Below are 12,977 nucleotides of genomic sequence, written 5' to 3' on the forward strand. Positions count from 1 at the left end.
AGAGGTAATGAACGGCTGCTTTCAGGTTTCCAATTGAGAGATCTGACTGCTTTCAAAAAATGTGGATAAGTTTTCATTAAGTGTTTTTAGTGTGTGCATGACATGGTGGACAGCCATGAAATTTATAGATGCAGTGGTTTGGTTTTTTTCTTGATGGGAAATGCTTGCAGTTTCTCTCTGATACTTTGGTTTTAATCCTCTGTGCTCAGAGTGGAGGATAAGGTAAGGTACTTTTTGTTGCCTAACACAAAGGATAATCGAAATAATTTCTGCATGTTGTAGCATGCAACAATAACTGTGTTCTGTTGGCAAATAAAAGTTTTGATTACCTTTTTTATTGCTTGTAACTCATTGAAATTCATTGTAATACGTTCCCTGAATAATCTAGTATATTAAAGTTGTACTTCGTATGTATTAAAATATGGTTTTGGAGTTAGTTTTCACTTTGGTTATCTAATATAATAAGGAATTGTTTTCAAGAACAGTGTTCTGGAAATGTTCCTCTTTTTGTGTTCATCTCAAGAGCTAATAACCCAGTCCTTTTTGTCTCTTATACATGTCTTTGGATGTTTTTTTTTCATGCAGAATATTAAGGGTATAGCGCTGTTCTAATGCTGCTCTTTAGCAGTGGAGTGCACTTGTTAGTAAGAATGAAACCTTGGAAGTGCCTGAATTTTCTGTAAATTGGAAGGCGTGGTGTTGGGAGAGAAAGGAGAGGCTGGAAGTGCAGTACTCCCCATGCTAAATTCAGCTTTACAGTTAAGGATATGCATGGACAGTAACCAATCGTAACTGGTGCCTAAACTTGGGATGGGAGCTTATAACAGCTTTAGAATGTAAGTTTCTTGCTGAGTTACTATATGAATGTTTAGCACAGAAATTCATGCTTCATTCATGACAGCTGTAAGAATTACAGCCTGATTTAGAATTCATATGCTGTTTTGGCAGGGAAAGTGTTGTATGTTTGCGGTTTCCCTTTTCATATGACTAAGGGTTTATTCCTCTAGTTTTCTGTAAATCTCAGTGCTGAGCTATGTTTCCACACTATTTTTTGCCATGTTTCTAGAATGAGCCAGATTGGACTTTTCCTTGGCCAATGTGTTTCTTTTGCTACAGTCTGTAATCACCAGTTAGCCTGTTGATTAATAGGATGCAGAGTAGCATGGCTGCTACTTTGTTAGTAGCAGTAGCCTTTTCACTATCTGAGAACCAAAGGTGAATTGTAGCACCTGACAAATATTAAAAAAACAGAGCACCACAAAGGAGACTCATCTATAGCTGTGAAAGTATGTGGCAGTTTTTCTGACTAGATAAATGTTATCTGGGTCATTTGTTACAAAGTCACTTTCTTTAGACATGGGAATGGGAGCCAAGCACATTTAGTGGCAGGTATGCCATTCTGTGGCTGAACTTAATTAACCACCTCTGTTCAACTGCTGAAGCTGATCCATCTTCACAACATTCTGTGCAGGATGATAGCTGGGAACATGCTCATAAGTTGGGCCCTTGCTGCCGCATAGCTTAGTGTCATCTGGAGCATTGCTGCTCTGGCACTATGGAATAGCTGCTCAGATTTGTCAGAGTTCACTGACACAGTTGGACTCTGTGGCAGGTGGATGCAAACTTCATTGGCAAGAGTAGAAAAACTAAAATTCTTGCAAAAATGTGGTCTGACTGTATATATGGTCAATGGTCAGGTGAGGTTACTGCAACATGGTCACAAAATGTTGTCCTTGAAGTGTAAATATGAGAGAGACCATGGGGATTTAAGATGTAGCATACTGGTGGCCTGGTCATTGTTGTAGCATTTGTTGCATCTAAACTTTGGTATCGCATTTAGGAATGCATGTAGATAGTGATTAAGATTAGTATTAATTATGCTTTCAGACTCTTCTTCCCCAAACCAGGTGGCTTTCTTCTAATGATCTGTTTTAGTATTTTCATAAGGTGTTTGGCTTTTTGTAAGAAATGCTCTGCAGAACTATTAATTACTTTTCAGAATTGGGCTGATGTTTCCAAGTGGACTCTAACAGACTTTTACCAAGAAAACGGCACTACTGTGAAGATTCTGGGCAGTCTGTAATGGCATGTAATGTATCCGGGTGGAGAAGTTCATGTGTGTGTGTGTGTAAGGGCAGGAAAAACTCGCTGTTACTTTTACTTTGTGCATGTCTTTCTATAATTTGTTTTGTTGAGAGTTGTTTGTGAACCGTAGTGGGGGGTAGGAAAACAGTGGTTTAAAAATCATGTATTGTTACGTTACCTGTAATGTTATTTATGTTATTTTAAAAGTTGATCATTAAAAATAGTTTGATGCTTCCTCGATTGCATTAGACTAACTTTAGAGATGCTGAGAAACATGTTACAGAGTTTTTTGAATGAAAGTAGTGTAACTTAATTTTTTCTTTTTTAGGGCGAAAAGAGAAACCAGACAGACTATAGCAAAGCTCCCCTTATTGGCAAGAGTCAAGAGAACCCTAACAGAGCATTGAGAAAGTCTGTTCTCCTTTTTCCTCAAACTGCAGATCAAATGAGATTCACATAAAACAAAGGAGATGTAAACAATGAAAGTGTCTTCCAAATCTGGTTGCAGGGAGAGGTGTTAGTGTGTGAGGAAAAATAGTATACAGATTTGATCAAGAAAACTGTTGCACAAGCTTTGGAAATCAAGAGCTTTTTTAAACTAACAGTTCCCCTTTTAATGTTGTAGCCTCTTCTGTTTTTTGTCAAGAAGAGCAGTTATGTGAGGAGGAGGATATAATTTCCAGACTGATGTAGTTTACCTGGTATCAGATAGCTAGGGAAGAGGTTAGAAGAGGCAGTGAAGAAGAACAAAGGTTGGGCTGGGAAGAAGATGGAAACTGTGGAGGATTTCAACCTGTATGCCATTCTGGCAGCAGCTGTGATACTGGTGAGGTATTTAAATAGACAAGGATCTTGTAACCTGTTCTTAAGGTGAACCTGTTCTAAAGGGAAAAGTTCTTGTAGCATTGGGTAAACTTTGAGGAAGAAAAAATTATTTGGAATTACAGATAGATGTACTTTTTCTCATAGGTTTCTTTTGCCTGTTTGAGTTTGAACTGGGCTTTACTCAATCCAACCTTTATGAGCTTGCTAGTTAATGGCTAGGAGACAAATTGTTACTACATTAATTAAGGAGTTTGTGATTATTTTTTTTGTTTTTTTCCAAATTTTTGTTTCTTTCCCCCTACCAAAACATGAGTATTTGTATAGAGGAGAATGTTTTACCTGAGCAGTCTTTTTGCTGCATTGAAGTGGGTGGTTAGGACTCGTATGGAATATTTTTCTACTTACCTGCCATCTCGAACTTTACTGGAAAACTCCTTTTTGCTTTGTTTTTAATCCAGCATCTAATCATATATGTAATATTTCCTCCTCGCAATGAAAATGTATTGCAACTTTTTGTGAGGATGAGCATTTACTTTGGTGACTTTGGTCTGAATTTCCATGTGCAGTGCTTTGTTTCCTTTGCACTGCTGCTGAGAGAGGGAGACACCAGGAATATATATTGCAAAAACCTGTGTTGTTGATTTTTATGTTGTGCTTCAATGTAAAACTTGAATGTGGTAGTGGAGGCCTCAACTGAAATTACTAGTCAAAACTCAGCAGATGAGAGAGAAAAAAGGGGTCTATAAAAGGTAGTATATGAGTACAGAAAGTCTGGATTAGTAGAGATGAGCTATTAGTTGCCTATTAGATTCAGCCCACTTAAAAAAAATGTTTCTGGAGAGGATTTGGAAGAAATTCTGTGATGTCGTGTCATTAGAGATTTCAGATTTTCATGTGGGAAGAGAGAGAAAATTGGGGGTTGTCCTCATTCAGCTGAATTTAAGATACTGTGGATTTTCCATAATTACAGCTGTCTCTGTCCTCTGAAGTGCACTAATGAAATCCCTTATTTCAATGAAAAACAGAAGCTGTTTGGACTGATAACAAAAATGTATCCTTGTTCCAAAATGGAATAGCCTTCCCTTATATGCTGATAGCTATGCTGGTGATAGCTTTGATTAGCAAAACTCTGGTGCTGTCAGTTCCCAGGAGAATAAATTACTAGAACTATATAAAGAAAAATAATTAGAGTGTGAGTTTACATATACCTAATTTAATTTTTTTCTTGAATACCTCTCTTGAAAAGTGGGAGATTACAAAAAAAAATTAAAAACAATTTTTGACAGTATATGATTAACCTACAGAACTCACCTATCTGAGATAACACTAAGAATTTTCTGCTTTTGGCCTCAAAATAACTACTTCTGTGGTTAGCAGAGGTATAGAGGAAATAGGAATCATGCTTAACAGATACTTTGGAATTACCTTTTTCCGTATTTTTTTTCTTTTTTCTTTTTCCTCCAACTGTTGTATGTTGCTAGAAAACTTTTAACTATGTCTACTGAAAGCATGTACTCAGGCTTGAATTAAATGACAACATGATGTCTGTGCTGTAGCCAATGAGCTTATCCACAAGTGTGTTTTAAAGGCTGTTTAATGGTGGAAAAAGAATCCCAGGAACTAGATTGTGCTTGCCTTCATGGATGTATATTACAGCATTTTTGATGTATTTTGGAACTTTATGCTATACTGTAGGAAGTACATTTATATATCTTAATTGGATTCAGTTTGACACTTTCTTGTGATATTTTGAAGGCAGTAGTATAAGATCATAGAATCATAGTGGTTTGGGTTGGAAGAGACCTTAAAGATCATCTAGTTCCAACCACTCAGAACAATGTGAAGCAGAAGGAAGGCTTCCTCATAGAAGCATTTATAATGTTAAGGTGGTAGTTCTCCTTATGTATAAAGGTGAGGGTACCCTGACCTCTCTGTTTGTGTGTAATATTATACCTAGTGTTTTCAGATCCTGAAATTGCTTCATATAGATCATAAAGCATTGGGCTGCATTGTGCAGTAAGAAATCTCTTACAAGACTGAGAAGGGCAGGCAGGTGATTTCTTACCAATACTTCTAGGAGGATTTAGACTGGGGACAAATCTTACTAGAAGAGAAGCCTAAAAATACTACTTCGTACTGATACAGATCACTTGAGTCCAGGAATGTTATAAAAGGTAAGCAGTATTGTGCTTAATTTACAGTTAGTGGGGGAGGGGAGGGCAAATATGAAGTCTTAAAATCTTGTAGCCATTCAATAGAATTGGTGGGGAAAAAATTCCAAACCACAGCTGTAATATTGGAAGCTTCATTGCCTATGTACAAGTTATTTGCAAAAAGTGAGGAATCTGCGCTGTCTTGTCCTCTGAATAGTCAGTGGAGCAAGAAACTTTAATCTTAGCACATAATCCCCTTGATCTAACAGTGAACGCCCTCTGCATACTTTTAAATCTGTCATTTTTTCCAGTTGGAAGTTGTCCTTTGCATTCTGCATACGTAGGCTGTGCCTACATGGATCTTTATGATGCAAGCAGATAGTCTTTATCAGCATAAATTCTCCAAGGAATCTCTGAGTATTCTCATTTAGTTTCTAGTGTAGCACCTGGAGGCTTTCAGGTTTGAATTTTCAAAAGCAAAAATGCATATTTAAATGTTAGATTGCCATTAATGCATGAAACAAAATTATTCAGTATTTATTTGGTAGAGGTTAACACGATTTCATTAATATTAACTAGAGGAGCCCTCTGGCTTTAAGCATGCAAAAAGAACTTCCAGGTTAAACTGCCAACTTTATATTCCTTATAAGTATCCTGTCTGAATTGGTGCTGTAGAGATGGCTTGTTCTCAAGATGTCAATGGTATCTGTTGATCTGAAACCTCCAGAATAACAGTTGGTCTAAACCTGTAGGAAGCAGCAAACACAAGACTTATGGTTCCCAAGGCAAAATAATAAAATTGCTTGATATATGGAGAAGTAATCACACTCTGAGAGAGAAACTAGGAAACTGAATGCAGGTTCCAGGTAAAAGAATCTTTTAATGAGACTTAGCAGCTGGAAGAACAAATAGCGTCATATATCAGAAGGAATTTGTGTTTTATATAGATTTGGCCTTCAATAGCATATTCACAAAGACTATGTTTACTGCAAGAGGAAGCAACAAGTTCTTTTCTTTCTTGCATTCCTGGGAAACATGTTTTGTGAATCTGAATCTTCAGTTACAAAAACCCCAGCTTCACCTGTGAACATATTTATAAAGGTAAAAAATGCTTTAGATAGCAGTGAATGTGAAGTTCTTGTTCTGAATATTCTGACAAGTCAGGGTCTGTGACTTCTTCCAAACCTTGTTTTTTTCCTTCTCACCATACATATATTTACTAGAGAAGTAGAATCATAGTATCATAGAATAGTTTGGGTTGGAAGGGACCTTAAAGATCATCTAGTTCCAAACTGCCTGCCATGGGCAGGGACACCTTCCACTAGACCAGGTTGCTCAAAGCCCCATCCAGCCTGGCCTTCAACACTTCTAGAGACAGAGCAGCCAAAACTTCTCTGGGCAATCTCTTCAGTGTCTCACCACCCTCACAGTAAATAATTTCTTTCTAATAACTAGTCTAAATGTACTCATCCAGTGTAAAGCCATTCCCCTTTGTCCTATCACTATATGCCCTTGTAAAAAGTAACTCTCCAGATTTCTTCTGGGCCCCTTTAAGCTATTGGAAGGCTGCTATAAGAAACTGGAAAGCACCCTAATATAACTAGAAATATCAGGGGAAATATTTTGGTGGGTTGTTTTTTTTTAATTCCCCCTCCTTCCCGTGTTTATTTTCTCTTCCAGATTTCATTTACAAATGTGTTTCATTGTTCTAGTTTGGTTTTGTGTGGAGGGTTTTTTTTCCCCCTCTCTAATAGAAAAACCTTAACAACAAAATACCCTCCCTCACTTTTCCTAAAATTCAAGATGTTGGTCATAGAAAATGCACATAAAACAGTGAAGCATACAGTATAAACACTGAAACTGCTGAAGTTAAACCTGCTATCACTTGGTTAAATAAATGGATAATGTTTTTGTCTTCTTTCACATTTTGATAAATAATAAAATACAGGCAAATGACAAGAGAGTTGCCTGTAGGTCCTTTTTTCGTGAAGATTTTAGACAAAGCTGAAGACATCCTCTAGAATGGTGGAAAAATCCTTTTAAGATTATTGAGAATTGAGATCTGTGTGTGAATGAATGTCTTCCAGGCACTTCAATGTTGAATAAAATTTTTTTATGATGTCACTTGCTGGTATTAGTTTCTAGAATTTGATTAGTATTTAGGGCAGTGTGAAAAAGTAGTTCTTTCTCATCTGTGTTCAACTGTATGCAGTGTTCAACTGGATAAAATGGCTGAGCAGGACGTGCTTGATGAGGGTTAGTTTCCATAGGAGACAGGGTAGAGAGATTGACTGATTGATTTAGCTTTGGATGTAGGCTTAGAAAACGTACTCAGAGTGGAAAGCACTTCTTGTGGAAGTGAGATAGATACTATGATCTCAGTTTCCTGGGATGGCTATTTCTAGTTCCACAGTATTTTATTTCATCGTTGGACACGTGAAGTGCAGAGCCATATTGAAGTTGCATTCTGTTCATTTACAGCTTCCCCTATACTCTGCTGTGTTCGAAATTTCCTGGGAGGATTATTTTATTAAAGATGAGCTGCATTTTACAATTAGATTAACTCATATTTCGGGGGTTCTTGAGAAGGCAGTTTTCCTGTAATTATTTATAGTAAACCTCTTGAAGTGCCTTTATTTTATTTTTATTTTGTTGGTCTCTGACACTTTCAAATACCTTCTAAAAATTGTAGAAGCTAAGGTAAAGAATTTTGGGAGAGGTAGTACCTCTGCTTTGCTTAGATTTCAAGGCTGGATTCATTAAGAGACAGCACAGATGCACTCAGCCAGAAATTGGCAATGCAGATAGTATTCTTTGTGCACTTGCCAGACATCAGAGTAGATAGATAGACTGTAATTTGAAGAATATCTGTTGCTATTCTGCTAGACGTTTGAAATGTCATTAGTTTTGAAGCGGAGGATCTGTTTGATTAACAGAATGGAAAAGACCAGCAGCCATCAATGGGTCTTGTTAAAAAAATAAGAAAATAATAAAAAAAAAAAGACAGAAAGACTGACAATAATTTTAAAAGGCAGCAAAATTGTTTGATTCCTGCTTGGGGATTTCAGAAATGGAGAGACGTTGGTGTCTTATAATTTAAAAGCAAGTTGTTTCTGGTAAATCATGTGACAGATTTTTCTTGAAGGCACGCTTTGGCAGGAAAAGGGGACTTTTTTGGGTCTCTAGAGGATGAGACATTTTTTCTAGCAGTATATGCATTGTCCAAAATGATTTGGACATGCCATCTGCCTGAACCCTTGTTGATCCTTGTTAGGGTAGTTCAAATTTAATATTTCTCAGTCATAGCAGGTATAAGTGGGAAACAGAGTGAGCGACTTCTCTTTTGAGCTGTGTATGATTGACGTTACCACTTGTAACATGTGAACCGATGACTTCTATGCTGTGCAACAAAAGTAAAGGCAATACTAGGTTTGCTGTAAAGTGAGAAGTAGAAGAAATCTGGACTGATGGAAATAACTTTCCATAAAACCAGAGTATTCAGAATGCAAATGTAAACTGGTTTTGCTAGTTGTCTTTTCAAAGTATATATAAAATATTTTTGTAAAAGGAAACTACCTTTTAATTTGAAATACTATGATTATCATGGTATTTCCCAGAATATTTGATCTGAATATTTTTCTTCTATGGTAGATAAAACTTTTTGTTTGTAAAAAGAGACAGAAGTTACAAAAAAATAGAGTGTTGATTCACTTCTTCCACAAGGGACTCATGTATATATCTCAGTTGTGGACATCTAAGCAACAAAGGAAGAGATTAAAGTACACTTTGTCTTGTCATCATCTGATCATCTTCTGTTCTCTCCTGTTACTTAATGCTTCTACTAAAAACCTTATATAGAAATATGGATCCCAACTGGGGATTAGCTTTATAGGTGAAATGCAGTAACCTTGTGTTTTATCTTTTCTCTCCTGTACCCATAGACAAGGACCCAAATTGGAATTCAAAATGCATCAGAAAGTGCTCATGGTGCACTTGGATAACATGCCTCTTATCTGTTGTCTTGTGACCCAGGCTTTCAAAGCTTAAGAGGTCTTTTGATTTCTAAAAGAGGCTTTTGATTTCTTGCACTTCAAATGACTTTATACTGTATTTTGATATCCCATTGAGGTTACAAAGTAATTATTGAGAGCTGTAGACAGTAAGTGTAAGTCAAAATACAAACACTTTGGTTTTACTAGCCTCAGGCTGAATCTTAAAGCTGTTTTGCCAGCCCTTACGTCATGATTGAAAAGAATGTTGTTAACCTTCAAAAAATGATGGTTGAACACAGTGTCAAGTAAAAAACAGCTTTCCTAAATTGCACTGAATTAGTTTTCTCCTGTCTCTTTTTGATAGTTAAAATGTAATCCCTTTTAAAGTTGGTGTTTTTTTTTTTTCCTCACATCAGTGCAGTATGTATTAGACTGCATGTTAATTCTATTCAACATATTATTGGGTAGGTACTAAAAGTGTCAGTCCCTGGGCTCTTGGATACTCCAGACTATATTAATACTACATTATTATTTATAAACATTCCTATTCTCATCTCTTAAAGCTGGTATAATTGCTTTGCACATCTATCCAATGTTTTAATTTCTATTTAGTATCTAGAAATTTGTTACACTGAGCAGGGCAGAGTATATATTAGAACTGTTGTCATGAAAGCATGGTTTAACAGGCTTGCTAAATTGAGTTCCCTGCACTGACATGCTGTTTTATTTAATCCTGTAAGACACTTCACATTAATGTGTAGACTCATTTTTGGAGAAAATGGAGACAAAGTGATAAAAAGGTTAAAAGCATAAAACAATGTAAGATTTAGCTTACCATTCGTTTTCTTCTATTTGGTCATCTTGCAAACTAGAACATGGGAAATACACAATGTTTGTGATTCAGGTGACTTGCATGGTTGTTCATTTGCCAGAATATCAAGATACGGTTTTTGGTTATACTTCTGGTTTTGTAGTTGAGATAGGAAAAGAAGAAATGGTCTGTACTATCCAAGGCAGAAATAGTTTTGCTATTTGTTCAAGAACTTTTACAGAATACAGCCATAAAGACGATGGTGAAATCTGGTTTAGTTGCTTTAGAACATAGCAGTTTGTGTATCAGAACAGGCTTTTTTTCTGCATAACAGTATCATGCCATAATTGCTATAGTAAGAACTCCCCACAGAGGAGTGTTAAACACTGGAACAGGTTGCATGGAGAGGTTGTGGTATCTTCATCCTTGGAGTTTTTGAAAATTCAGCCTTGGATAACCTGGTCTAATTTTGAAGTTGGCCTTGCTCTGAAGAGGAGGTTGGGCTAGATGACCTCCAGAGGTGCCTTCCAACCTGTGTCTTTAGGATACTGCACTTATAAGTGGCTGTGAAGAGCTTTCAAATGGCAGAAACTTCTTTGTGGAGAATGCTCCATGTCATCTGTGTGTTTTCAAATGCTTCCATCCTATTTGGTTGTATCCAAGTAGTAGTTTTTCTTATTGATCTTCTGTTTTTATGTGTATGATCTCAAGGTCTTCTTCACAATTGGCTTGCATTAGTTTGTGCAAGAAAGATGGATGCTTATGGAAGTATAGGGCAAAGTTTAAAGTAGCTAAAATACCCAGTTTATTTTAATACGAGGAAAAATAAGTTTTAAATATCAATGCTGCTTTTATTTCCAACGGGAATTAGACTTAGCAATTGAATGTTTTTCATAAAAGAAGATAAGGAATGGTTTCATTTCTTTCACTTTGTAAAGTTATATCCAGTGTTAGTGATCAGCAACCCTTCCCTGTCCTCCCCTACCCTCTGTCAGGATTTTATCTTAAAGCTGGAAATACTTCAGCACTGGTTAGCTGGTCCTGTATATGCTGTACAGAAACAGTGAATTGTGCTTCAAGCATGACTAGTGCATGGAGGGACAGGGAGGGGGGGAGGAATAAAAGTAGTTCCCATATGCAAAAAAGAAGGGTGGAAGTGCAAAGACTTCTGAGCTCACACAAGGCAAAATGGATGGATAGTGCTCTGCTTTCAGACCTGCCACCCAGTATTGCCTCATTCACTGCCTAGGTATTTTTGTGGAGTATTTGCATTTTATTTATCAGTTGTTCTTGGGTGCCCCTGTCCAGACTCAACACTGCGGCTTTTACCAGAATGCCAGGCTGAGGGACAGCTGGATTTTGAGAGAATGGCTCCTTGTAGTAGACACCGTCATGCTTAAGAGCTTCAGAGTGAAGATTCCCTGCTCAGTTTTAATTTTTTTTTACATGTGTGCACTGAGTAAATTGATAGTACATTGTCACCAATATACTGCTTTCAGCCTGCATTACTGTTTTAACCAGGCACCAAGTTATGACAGTATACGTTGCGTGTTATAATTTCATTCAGAAGTAGAAGCAGAACCAAGTCAGGAGACTTGTCTAAAAGATGGTGAAAGACAGATGTAAGTATGTACTAGGAGTTTATTAGGAATTATGAATTGCTGAAATATAAGACAAAGGAAAAGTTCAGATTGTTGTAAGAATTTAATTTTAAGATAAAAGATTTCAGTGTGATAACCTGAAGCAATAACTCTTGGCAATAGAAAGCACGTTGGCTGGGAAGACTGAAAAGCTGGAAATGCCAGCCCAGGTACCTGGTCACCTGGTTCTCTGAGGGTATCCTGTAAAACACAGAAGAGAATTCTGTGAAGAGTGAAACTGATGAAGTTTGTTTTCAGACTAATCTGTGCTCTACATTCCTTTTTGTACCCATACTCCCCTGTACTTAATAAAAAAAAGAAAGAAAAAATACCTCCAGCCCACTCTCTGTCATTGTAATACTGGAGGAGACTAAGACCATGAAGTTTGCCTGGGTGAGAGGGATCAGGTGGTCTTGGCTGGTTTAAATGTAATTGTGTATTGACTGGCCAACTGATAGACCACGCAGGAGTGGTGATGATTGAGGTTGCACTTTAACAGCCTTTTACTCACTGGAGCGCTACACTAAGTTTCTGTTCCTCACATAGCTGCTCGTTTTCATGAAACCTGTCTGTCTAGTTGGTTCCCATATGTTTTTGGGAGGCTGGGAGGAGAGGTGGCACAATCACAAGCTGTATCTCATTAAAAACTAGACTAAAATAACATACCACTTGCTACCAATAAGCAAAATGATCTGATTCGGATAAGATGCTGAAGTTTGGTTTTAAGCTTTTAAGATAAAAAAATACCAACTTTTTTTAATGTTGTTGGTCTCTTTGCTGCTGCAGTCTTTAGCTCCCTGTCCAACTTCAGGTTTCTTATTGAGAGCTTAATTTAGATATTATGCATGCAGTGCTGTTCTGTTTGAGTAACTTCTGCTCTTAATGCAAATTGTAATTCGATCAATAAAGCTTTTCTAAATAATAACCAAATTAATTGAGTCTTCTGTTATCCTCTGGTAATGTTACAAAAGCATTTACTTAAATAACTTCTTGATCTTTTTGAATTTTAAAGCTTGACAGCTTATTTTTTTTGTATTGTCAATATATCAAAACTGTCTTCATGCAGAGCTTGCTACATTCCAAATCCTGTGGTCCTTATTTCTACCAATTTTTGAGGGGTGCTTTAGATTATGTAAGAGTTAATTTTTTTGTTTGTTTGTTTTGGTTTTTTTTTCCCTTTTAAGATGCACATTTATTTGGGGTTTTGTTTGTTTGTTTGTTTTTTATAGCAGCTTTATTGTATTTCTATGTTGCAAATTGGTTTTATTCCCAAAGAGCAAATAATAACAAAAGAAAGTGATATTTGCCTCCTGTGGTGAGAACAGCATCCTTGCTTAAATGAGGACAGAGCAAGATGCTTTTTTGTTTGGGAACTCACATGCTTTCTAATTCTTGGAACACCTGTTTAAGTAAATTCACTTTTGCTTCCAGTTTCTAACCCTCTGTACTAATGTTAGTATGAGTTATGTAA

The 12,977-nt window shown here is 36.7% G+C and overlaps 1 protein-coding gene across 5 annotated transcripts in view; it reads left to right on the top strand.

The window, feature by feature from the left end:
- Window positions 1-12,977, top strand: part of TRAF3 (TNF receptor associated factor 3) — a 71,643-nt gene that overhangs the window by 19,900 nt on the left and 38,766 nt on the right. Inside the window, exon 3 of one of the 5 annotated variants that reach the window (XM_061464045.1) lies at window positions 2,414-2,557. The exons of the other annotated variants lie outside the window; for them this stretch is intronic. The gene's annotated coding sequence lies outside the window, so the exon portion shown is untranslated. The remainder of the gene's footprint in view (window positions 1-2,413; window positions 2,558-12,977) is intronic. 5 annotated transcript variants of the gene reach the window in all.

The sequence above is a fragment of the Pezoporus flaviventris genome, unplaced genomic scaffold, assembly GCF_033815535.1.
Source record: "Pezoporus flaviventris isolate CSIRO_AGI_PZ_B2104156 unplaced genomic scaffold, CSIRO_AGI_Pfla_v1 ptg000036l, whole genome shotgun sequence".
In the NCBI taxonomy this organism is placed as follows: domain Eukaryota; kingdom Metazoa; phylum Chordata; class Aves; order Psittaciformes; family Psittacidae; genus Pezoporus; species Pezoporus flaviventris.